The 9,480-nt window shown below is 40.8% G+C and overlaps 1 long non-coding RNA gene across 1 annotated transcript; it reads right to left on the bottom strand.

The window, feature by feature from the left end:
- Window positions 1–7,654: 7,654 nt before the first annotated feature.
- On the bottom strand, window positions 7,655–8,391 carry LOC139837699 (uncharacterized). The gene is made up of 3 exons (XR_011754333.1): window positions 8,281–8,391; window positions 8,068–8,178; window positions 7,655–7,950 (listed from the first exon to the last, which is right to left on the bottom strand). It is a non-coding gene; the product is annotated as an uncharacterized lncRNA (long non-coding RNA).
- Between the last annotated feature and the right edge of the window lie 1,089 nt (window positions 8,392–9,480).

The raw sequence follows: 9,480 nt of genomic DNA, 5'->3' as shown, positions 1-9,480 counted from the left end.
GCACGCGAGTCTTCCTCCACTTCTTCTTCATCCTCTTCCTTGATGCTCTCGTCCATCTCTTTCCACTCGGGATCTTGAATATCTTCATCCGAAAGCCCCATGCCCTTGTTCTTGGAGACCATGGTGCTTCTAGATTGAAAACAGATCCTGGCAGAAACAGCTCGAAACAAAACACGTCGAGAAAACGATATACGGACCTCCAGGGGTCCGGGGGATTATATAGCAGGAATTTGTATGTCATAAGGAAAGTACCAGGTCGAACCAGAGTCGGAGAGAGGCGACGAGGCAGCCAGCTCATAGGGCGGCGCGGCCTGGCTGGGGCCCGCGCCGGCCTATGGGGGCACGCCCTCGTGCGTCTCCTCCACTCCATTTCGATCTCGTAATTTTTCATATTTTCCAAAAATACCAAAAACATTGTTCGGAAAGTAAATTGCGAACTTTTTATTACCAGTAATGTTACCTATTCAAAGTCGAGTTCTGGCAGACTGTCAATTTGACCTTTGATGAAAGCCTTCAGTGTTTCCACTCGAATAACATCAACATCTACATTGTAAGAATCACCTGAGATATAATGCTTGAGTCTTTGTCCATTCACCACTTGTGTGGCATTGCCTTGGAGGGAGCTAATTTTTATTGCTCCTGAACGATACACCTCCTCAACAACATATGGTCCTTCCCATTTCGAGAGTAATTTCCCTGCAAAGAATCTGAGACGAGACCGATACAATAGGACTTTATCCCCAATATTAAATTCTCTTTTGATAATCCTTCTATCATGCCATTTTTTAACTTTCTCTATAAAGAGTTTAGCATTTTCATAAGCTTCACTTCTCCATTCATCTAGAGAGCTCAATTGCAGCAACCTCTTCTTACCGGCTAGTTTAGGATCTTTATTTAGTTCTCTAACAGCCCAATAAGCTTTGTGCTCTAGTTCTAAAGGTAAATGACAAGCTTTTCCATAAACCATTTTATAAGGTAACATTCCCATGGGATTTTTATAAGCAGTTCTATAAGCCCATAGTGCTTCCTTCAATTTACTAGCCCAATTCTTTCTAGTTTTATTAACAGTCTTTTGCAAGATAGATTTAATTTCTCTATTTGATAGTTCTACTTGCCCACTAGTTTGAGGATGATAAGCGGAAGCAATTCTATGATTAATACCATATTTAGCAAGAGTTTTTCTAAAACCACCATGAATAAAATGAGAACCTCCATCAGTCATAATATATCTAGGAACTCCAAATCTAGGAAAAATAATATCTAAAAGCATCTTTAAAGAGGTCTCACCATCAGCACTTTTTGTAGGTATGGCTTCCACCCATTTAGTAACATAATCAACAGCAACAAGTATATGAGTGTTACCTTCTGAAGAGGGAAAAGGTCCCATGAAGTCAAATCCCCAACAATCAAATGGTTCAATAACAAGAGTATAATTCATAGGCATTTCATTGCGTCTGGAGATATTACCAACCCTTTGGCATTCATCACAAGATAAGATAAACTTCCTTGCATCTTTGAAGAGAGTTGGCCAATAAAAACCTGATTGTAGAACCTTTTGCGCGGTTCTATCTCCGGCGTGATGTCCTCCATAAGCACTACCATGACATTTACTCAATATCTCTTGTTGTTCATATTCGGGAACACATCTTCGCAGAATACCATCCACTCCCTCTTTATATAAGTGTGGGTCATCCCAGAAATAATACCTCAAGTCATAAAAGAATTTCCTCCTTTGCTGAGCTGAAAAGGTTGGAGGCAAGTACTTGGAAACAATAAAGTTAGCATAATCAAGATACTGTTCAAGGACTGTCTCGCGAGCTCACCTTTATTACAGCCAATTGTTCATTTGGAAAACTATCATTAATAGGAACAGGATCATAAGCAATATTTTCCAATCTAGACAAGTTATCAGCAACAGGATTATCAGCACCTTTCGTATCTACAATATGTAAATCAAATTCTTGCAACAGAAGTACCCATCTAATAAGCCTTGGCTTAGCATCTTTCTTTTGCATAAGGTATCTGATTGCAAAGATGATCAAGATGTATAGTAACTTTTGAATCAACAATATAAGATCTAAACTTATCACAAGCAAAGACTACAGCTAACAATTCTTTTTCAGTAGTAGCATAATTTCTTTGAGCAGCATCAAGGGTTTTACTAGCATAATGAATAACATTCAATTTTTTATTTACTCGCTGTCCAAGAACAGCGCCTACAGCAAAATCACTAGCATCACACATAATTTCAAAAGGTAAGTTCCAATCAGGAGGTTCGACTATAGGAGCAGTTGTTAAGGCTTTCTTGAGAGTTTCAAAAGCTTCCTTACAATCATCATCAAAAACAAAAGGTACATCTTTTTGAAGAAGATTAGTAAGAGGCTTTGAAATCTTGGAGAAGTCTTTAATAAACCTCCTATAAAACCCAGCATGACCAAGAACACTACGAATACCTTTAACATCCCTAGGATAGGGCATCTTCTCAATTGCTTCAACTTTAGCTCTATCAACTTCATTACCTCTCTTGGAAATTTTATGTCCCAATACAATTCCTTCATTAACCACAAAGTGGCATTTCTCCCAATTAAGAACAAGGTTAGTTTCTTCACATCTCTGCAAAACTTTATCAAGGTTCCGCAAGCAATTATCAAAAGAATTCCCATAGACAGAAAAATCATCCATGAATACCTCTACAATACTCTCGCAAAAGCCATGAAAAATAGCAGACATGCATCTTTGAAAAGTAGCAGGGGCATTACATAAACCAAAAGGCATACGTCTATAAGCATAAGTTCCATAGGGACAAGTGAAAGTGGTTTTCTCTTGATCCTTAGTTTTAACAGCAATTTGTGAAAACCCAGAATAACCATCAAGAAAGCAAAAAATGAGTATTTTTAGACATCCTTTCTAACATTTGATCAATAAAAGGCAAAGGGTAATGATCTTTCTTAGTAACCTTATTAACTTTTTGATAATCAATGCACATTCTATACCCTACAACTACTCTTTGAGGTATGAGCTCATCATTATCATTAGGCACAATAGTCATCCCTCCTTTCTTAGGAACACAATGCACAGGACTAACCCATCTACTATCAGCAATAGGATATATAATACCAGCTTCAAGAAGTCTTAATACCTCATTTCTTACCACATCCTTCATCTTAGGAATTAGACGACGCTGAGGTTCAACAACAGGCTTCGCATCATCTTCCATATTAATGGCATGTTGGCAAATAGAGGGAGAAATCCCCTTCAAGTCATCCAGAGTGTAGCCAATAGCACCTCGGTGTTTCTTCAATATTTCCAATAACCTTTCTTCTTCAAACTCTGTAAGCTTAGAACTAATAATAACAGGATATATTTTCTTATCATCAATATGAGCATATTTAAGATTATCAGGCAATGGTTTTAAATCAAAGACAGGATCTTCCTTTGGTGGCGGTGTTGTACCTAGATCTTCTACCGGTAAATCATGCTTAAGAATAGGTTGACGAAGGAAAATTTCATCAAGCTCATCTCTTTCTTCCCTAAAAACTTCACTCTCACTATTCTCCAAATGTTGCTGCAAAGGATTATTAGGAGCAAGAGCAATAGATGCACACTGTTCAACTCTAAAATCATTATTAGGCAAATCAGCTTTATAAGGAGTTTTGGTAAATTTAGAGAAGTTAAACTCATAAGATTCACCAGCAAATTTAGTCAAAATTTTCTCTTTCTTGCAATCTATAATAGCTCCACAAGTATTTAGAAAAGGTCTACCAAAAATGATAGGACAATATTTACTAGTAGCAGAACCAAGTACCAAAAAGTCAGCAGGATATTTAATCTTACCACATAAAACTTCCACATCTCGAACAATACCAATTGGAGAGATAGTTTCTCTATTAGCCAGCCGAATAACCACATCAATATCTTCAAGTTCACAAGAACCAATTTCGTGCATAATCTCCGTGTAAAGCTCATAAGGAATAGCACTAATACTTGCACCAATATCACATAAACCATAATAACAATGATCTCCAATTCTAACAGATAACATAGGAACACTAGCTTTCTTAGACTTATTAGGATGTGAAACAATATTAGAAGCATCTTCACAGAAAATAATATGACCATCCTCCACATTTTCAGTCACAAGATCTTTAACTATTGCAACAGCAGGTTCAACTTTTATTTGTTCTTCAGGTTCTATAGGTTTCTTTTCACTTTTATGAACCGCACTATTTATAACAGAGTACTCCTTCATTTTAGCAGGGAAGGGAGTTTTTTCAATATAAGCTTCAGGAATAACATGATCAACAGTTTCAACTACAACACATTTATTAATAGATGAATCAATTTTATCTTTATACGGTTCATGATACTTATCAAAATTCTTCTTAGACAATTCATAATGAGAGGCAAAAGCTTTATAAAGATTTGCAGCAACTTGAGAATCAAGACCATAAGTAGCACTCATATTACAAAATTTATCAGTATCCATAAAAGCTTCAATGCATTTATAATCATAATTTATACCTGATTCTCTATCTTTATCGTTCTCCCATCCTTCAGTATTTTCCTGGATCCGATTAAGAAGGTCCCTTTTTAACTCTTCTTTGTTGCGCGTGAATGATCCAGAACAAGAAGTATCCAGCAAGGTCTTGTCTTGAAAAGAAAGTCTTGCATAGAAATTATCAATAATAACATTACCAGGAAGCTCATGAATGGGGCATTTGAGCATTAAAGACTTCAATCTCCCCCACGCTTGGGCAATACTCTCTCCATCATGAGGCCAAAAATTATATATGCGGTTCTGATCTTTGTGAATTTCACTTGGAGGATAGAACTTAGATTAAAACAGGGGCACAATATCATTCCATTCAAGAGAATCCCCATTATCCAGTAATTTATACCAATGCGCCGCTTTACCAGACAGCGATATAGAGAATAGTTTCTTCCTCACTTCATCCATAGCAATACCTACACACTTGAATAAACCACATAATTCATGTAAGAACAGTAAATGATCTCCAGGGTGGACAGTTCCATCCCCTGTATAACGGTTATCCACTACACGTTCAATAATTTTCATAGGTATTTTGTATGGTATTTCTTCCTCACCTGGCGCCTCATCCACTACCTTTGCAGTAGTAGCAGATTTTCCAAATAAAAACTCAAGAGAAGATCTCTCCATAATGAATTATGGCAAAGAAAGCGAAATAAAATCAGCACAAACAGTAGAAATTTCCCTTACCAATTCCACTTACCAATAGCGCTTCACTCCCCGGCAACGGCGCCAGAAAATAGTCTTGATGACCCACAAGTATAGGGGGTGTATCGTAGTATCTTCGATAAGTAAGAATATCGATCCCAACAAGGAGCAGAAGGTGTTGACAAGCAGTTTCGATGAAGGATTCACTGTAAATGCTCACAGACAAGTATTCAGGGAGTTTTGATGTAACAGATGAATAAAGTACGAGTAAGTAAAGTGCGAGAGTAACAATTGCAGCGAGTGGCCCAATCCTTTTTAGCACAAAGGACAAGCCGGTTTGTTTACTTATAATGACCAAACGTTCTCGAGGACACACGGGATTTTAGTCTAGTGCTTTCGCTACATACGGCTAATTAATCTTCATTGTTTTGATAAGTGTTGTGTGGGTGAACCTGTGCTAATGTACCGCCCTTCCTAGGACTAATACATACTTGTGATTATACCCCTTGCAAGCATCCACAACTACAAGAAAGTAATTAAGATAAATCTAACCACAACCTTAAACTCTGAGATCCTGCTATCCCTCCTGCATCGATATACCAACGGGGGTTTAGGTTTCACACTCCGGCAACCCCGCAATTGGCAAACGAGTACAAGATGCATTCCCCTAGGCCCATAAAGGTGAAGTGTCGTGTAGTCGACGTTCACACGACACCACTAGAAGAATAACACCACAACTTAAATATCATAACATTGAATATTACTCAACCATACTTCACTACTAACATTTAGACTTCACCCATGTCCTCAAGAACTAAACGAACTACTCACGAGACATCATATGGAACATGATCAGAGGTGATATGATGGTGAATAACAATCTGAACATAAACCTTGGTCCAACGGTTTCACTCAATAGCATCAATAACAAGTAGAAATCAACACCGGGAGAGTTTCCCCTATCAAACAATCAAGATCAAACCCAAATTGTTACAGCGGTGACGATGTGCAGCGGTGGAGACGGCGGTGATGATGATGGAGATGATGATGATGGTGATGGAGATGATGTCCAACTCGATGGCGGTGACGATGGCGTCGATTTCCCCCTCCGGGAGGGAATTTCCCCGGCGGATCTCAGCCTGCCGGAGAGCTCTTTTCTCTCTGGTGTTCTCCGCCCCGCAGAGGCGGCTGTGACTCTTCGCGACCTATTCCCTGGAGCTTAGGTTTTCGGGACGAAGACGTTCGCGAAGAAAAGGAGGCGAGAGGGGGCTGTGGGCCCCCTCCTCACAGGGCGGCGCAGCCAGGCCTTGGGCCGCGCCGGCCTATGAGGTGGGCCCACCTCGGGTCCCCTCGGCTCCTTCTGGCTCCCTTCGTCTTCTGGAAAAATAGGATTTTTCATATAATTTCCGTCAACTGTTGATCTTCCGAAATATTGCATTCTGACGGCGCTTTTTCCAGCAGAATCCTGACTCCGGTGCGCGATCCTCCAATAATCATGAATCATGCAAAATAGATTAAATAACATAAGTATCATCTCCAAATATGAAATATATCAATGAATAACAGCAAGTTATGATATAAAATAGCGATGCAAATTGGACGTATGACGTGCCACCCACAAAATGTTTGAATGATTTGGTAAAGAGTGAGCTTATTATATGTGATCTCTTGCATCCAGCAGAGCGAAGCAACGTTCCATTCTTTTCGGCGGCATCCTTCTGCATTGGCGGCGAGTAGAGTGCCACAATTGCATTTCATCATTTTTGATCTACACAACCCAAAGCCCATAGCACTAGCGACGCGCCAAGGGATAAAATAGTGATCTTACCACCAATTCCTGGTTGCTAGGAAATATTGGCACAAGCCATTCATTCAATGATGCGGACATATATACTTTCACCTCTTCGATGGGTTCAATAGGTTGAGCTACTTGTGCGTACGGTGTCTTGAACCACGGGAGAAACTACAAACACATCAACATCAAAAAAATAAGTGATGGAACATGTAGTCCACTGGTGGAAAAAGGGCCTTTGGTCGCGGTTCGCAACTGCCATTAGTCGCGGTTGCGCAACCGCGACCAAAGTAGCGCGACTAAAGGCCCGTCCACGTGGGCCGCAGGAGAGCGCCAGGGCGGAGGACCTTTAGTCGCGGTTCTTCTGGCCAACCGCGACTAAAGGCCTCCGCAGGGTTTAGGGTTTAGCCCCCCCTCCCCCTAAATCTGGTTTCTTTTTAATTTGTATTGTTTTATTTCTTTTGGGTTTTAATTTTGAAGGAGTTTCACATATTCTACGGTACTACATACATGCATATGAATGTACAATTTCAAACAAATTTGAAATTAGAACCAAAAAGAATTCAAGAGGAATATACAATATATATTCAATATCGGATGACCATATACAATTTTGAACAAGTTTCCATCCATAATTTAGTGCATATGAAGTTCTACATCCTCGTAATAGTGTTCTCCTCTAGGATCGATGACTTCCCTCGCCAACCATCCAGCTAGTTCCTCTTGAAGTGGTCGGAAGCGAGCTTCTGGACTAAGCGTCTTCCGGAGGTTATTCCTCATGATGTTGTTCTCACACTTCTGGTCCCGCTCATTGCAGTATCTCCGGATCCTCTCACAAACATAGTATCCACATAGATTGGTCCCCGGTGGCTGAATATCCCCAGTCGTCCGCACTGCCATTTTAAATTGTAGCTCTTTTTTGAATTCACCGACCTTTTTATCTACGAACCGTCTCCAAACCCTACGAGGCAAAGAAAATTAAATGAACAAGAGAGTTATTAATTAGTTACTTGATATTAAGAAATGATGAACGAAATAGGCCGATCGATATAGAGCGCAAATGAATGAAAATAATTACTTTTGCATCATTTTTCTCATGTCGGCCCAAAGCGCCGGATCCATATTCAGAGAGTCGTGGACGAGAACTGTGGAGGTGTGAAATTGAATTACCATAAGAATCCAGTGGAACCTGCGGACACGATACATGCACAGTCATGCATAACTCATCGATTAGCCACATACCATGCATGGAGTAAACAAAAGAGAATGTGCTCAAGATGTAAACACTCACCCAAAATGGTAAGGAAATAGAATATCACTTTTGAGTTCCTGTTTTCTAAAAAACCGCCACAGGTCATCCTCCACGTCGTCGGGGTGGTGTTCTAACACATATGAATTAACGATTTGTGGGTCAATGAACCCAACATCATGGTGTTCCTTATTCGCATTTCCCGCTTCTTCATTCTGCATAATAGCGTACACAACAAGATAGTTAGGACAATATATATATATATAGTGCAGGCAATGAACGAGATGGGGTAGAAATTAATAAATCACTTACAGAACGTAGCAACTGATGATAGATTTGTCGAGGTCGCGCAGATTGAACAGCTGGAACAATTCACTCCGATGAATTTGTATATAGTAATGTTTGAAGTGATGCTCATATCTAACTTCCGCATAAATATAGTCTTGGGCGTTTTAAGTTTTATGTAACCCTTGTACCAATTTAGCACCTTTCATTTGTCGAGGTAGATCCTCTTCCTGCGCAGCTCGACGAGAGGGCCATTCTTCACATATGTAAATACTACGTCCTTCATTGGCGCCTCATCAAGGCCTAACAGTGCACGAAGAGTGATACCTAAGTCGGCCGCTTGTTCTCCGGCACTCGTTACAGTCAATCCACAAGTCGTGCCGCAGCTGCTATGATATCGGGGCATCCGGACCGGTGGCTTGCACTATGAGCGGGGCGATCGATTGTTTACTTTGTTCCCCGAGCTGGGCAACTTCTTTCCCCCTTTCTAATTTTTTCTCGGCCTCCTCCAAGGCTTTCTTCTCCGCCAACTCTTGGTTCCTCTTGAACGCGAGTGCTTGCCTACGAAGTTCACTTAAATAGTCGTCAGGCAGATTCTTCGCGGCTTGGGACGGTGTGTTCAAAAATGACTTAGCCCAGCTCTTTTCCTTGTCAGAAAATACTTGCTTGGGCTCGGGCTCTCTTTTCTTCTTGCAGTCCGCCTTCCATTTCTCATAATCAGCAGCCGCGTGTGCATCGACTTCCTCGGCACTACGTTCCCAAGGCCTTGTGGGGAGAGGCTTCAGTGATGGCTCTGGTATCTTTGTGGTTCTAGGTACATAAGGGTCCGGGTTAATAACCCAGGACTGCTTCGCTTCTTCGCCGGAGGTGGATTGGGGCGGTGTCCGATCACCCGCCGGACGAGGATCGGGGGCGGCGTCTGCTTACCCGCCGGAGGTGAATTGGGGGGCGGCGTCG

This window comes from Lolium perenne, chromosome 3 (assembly GCF_019359855.2).
Source record: "Lolium perenne isolate Kyuss_39 chromosome 3, Kyuss_2.0, whole genome shotgun sequence".
NCBI classification, from domain to species: Eukaryota; Viridiplantae; Streptophyta; class Magnoliopsida; order Poales; family Poaceae; genus Lolium; species Lolium perenne.
Note: the sequence above shows the minus strand (reverse complement) of the source record. Positions and strands in the feature narration are given on the sequence as shown.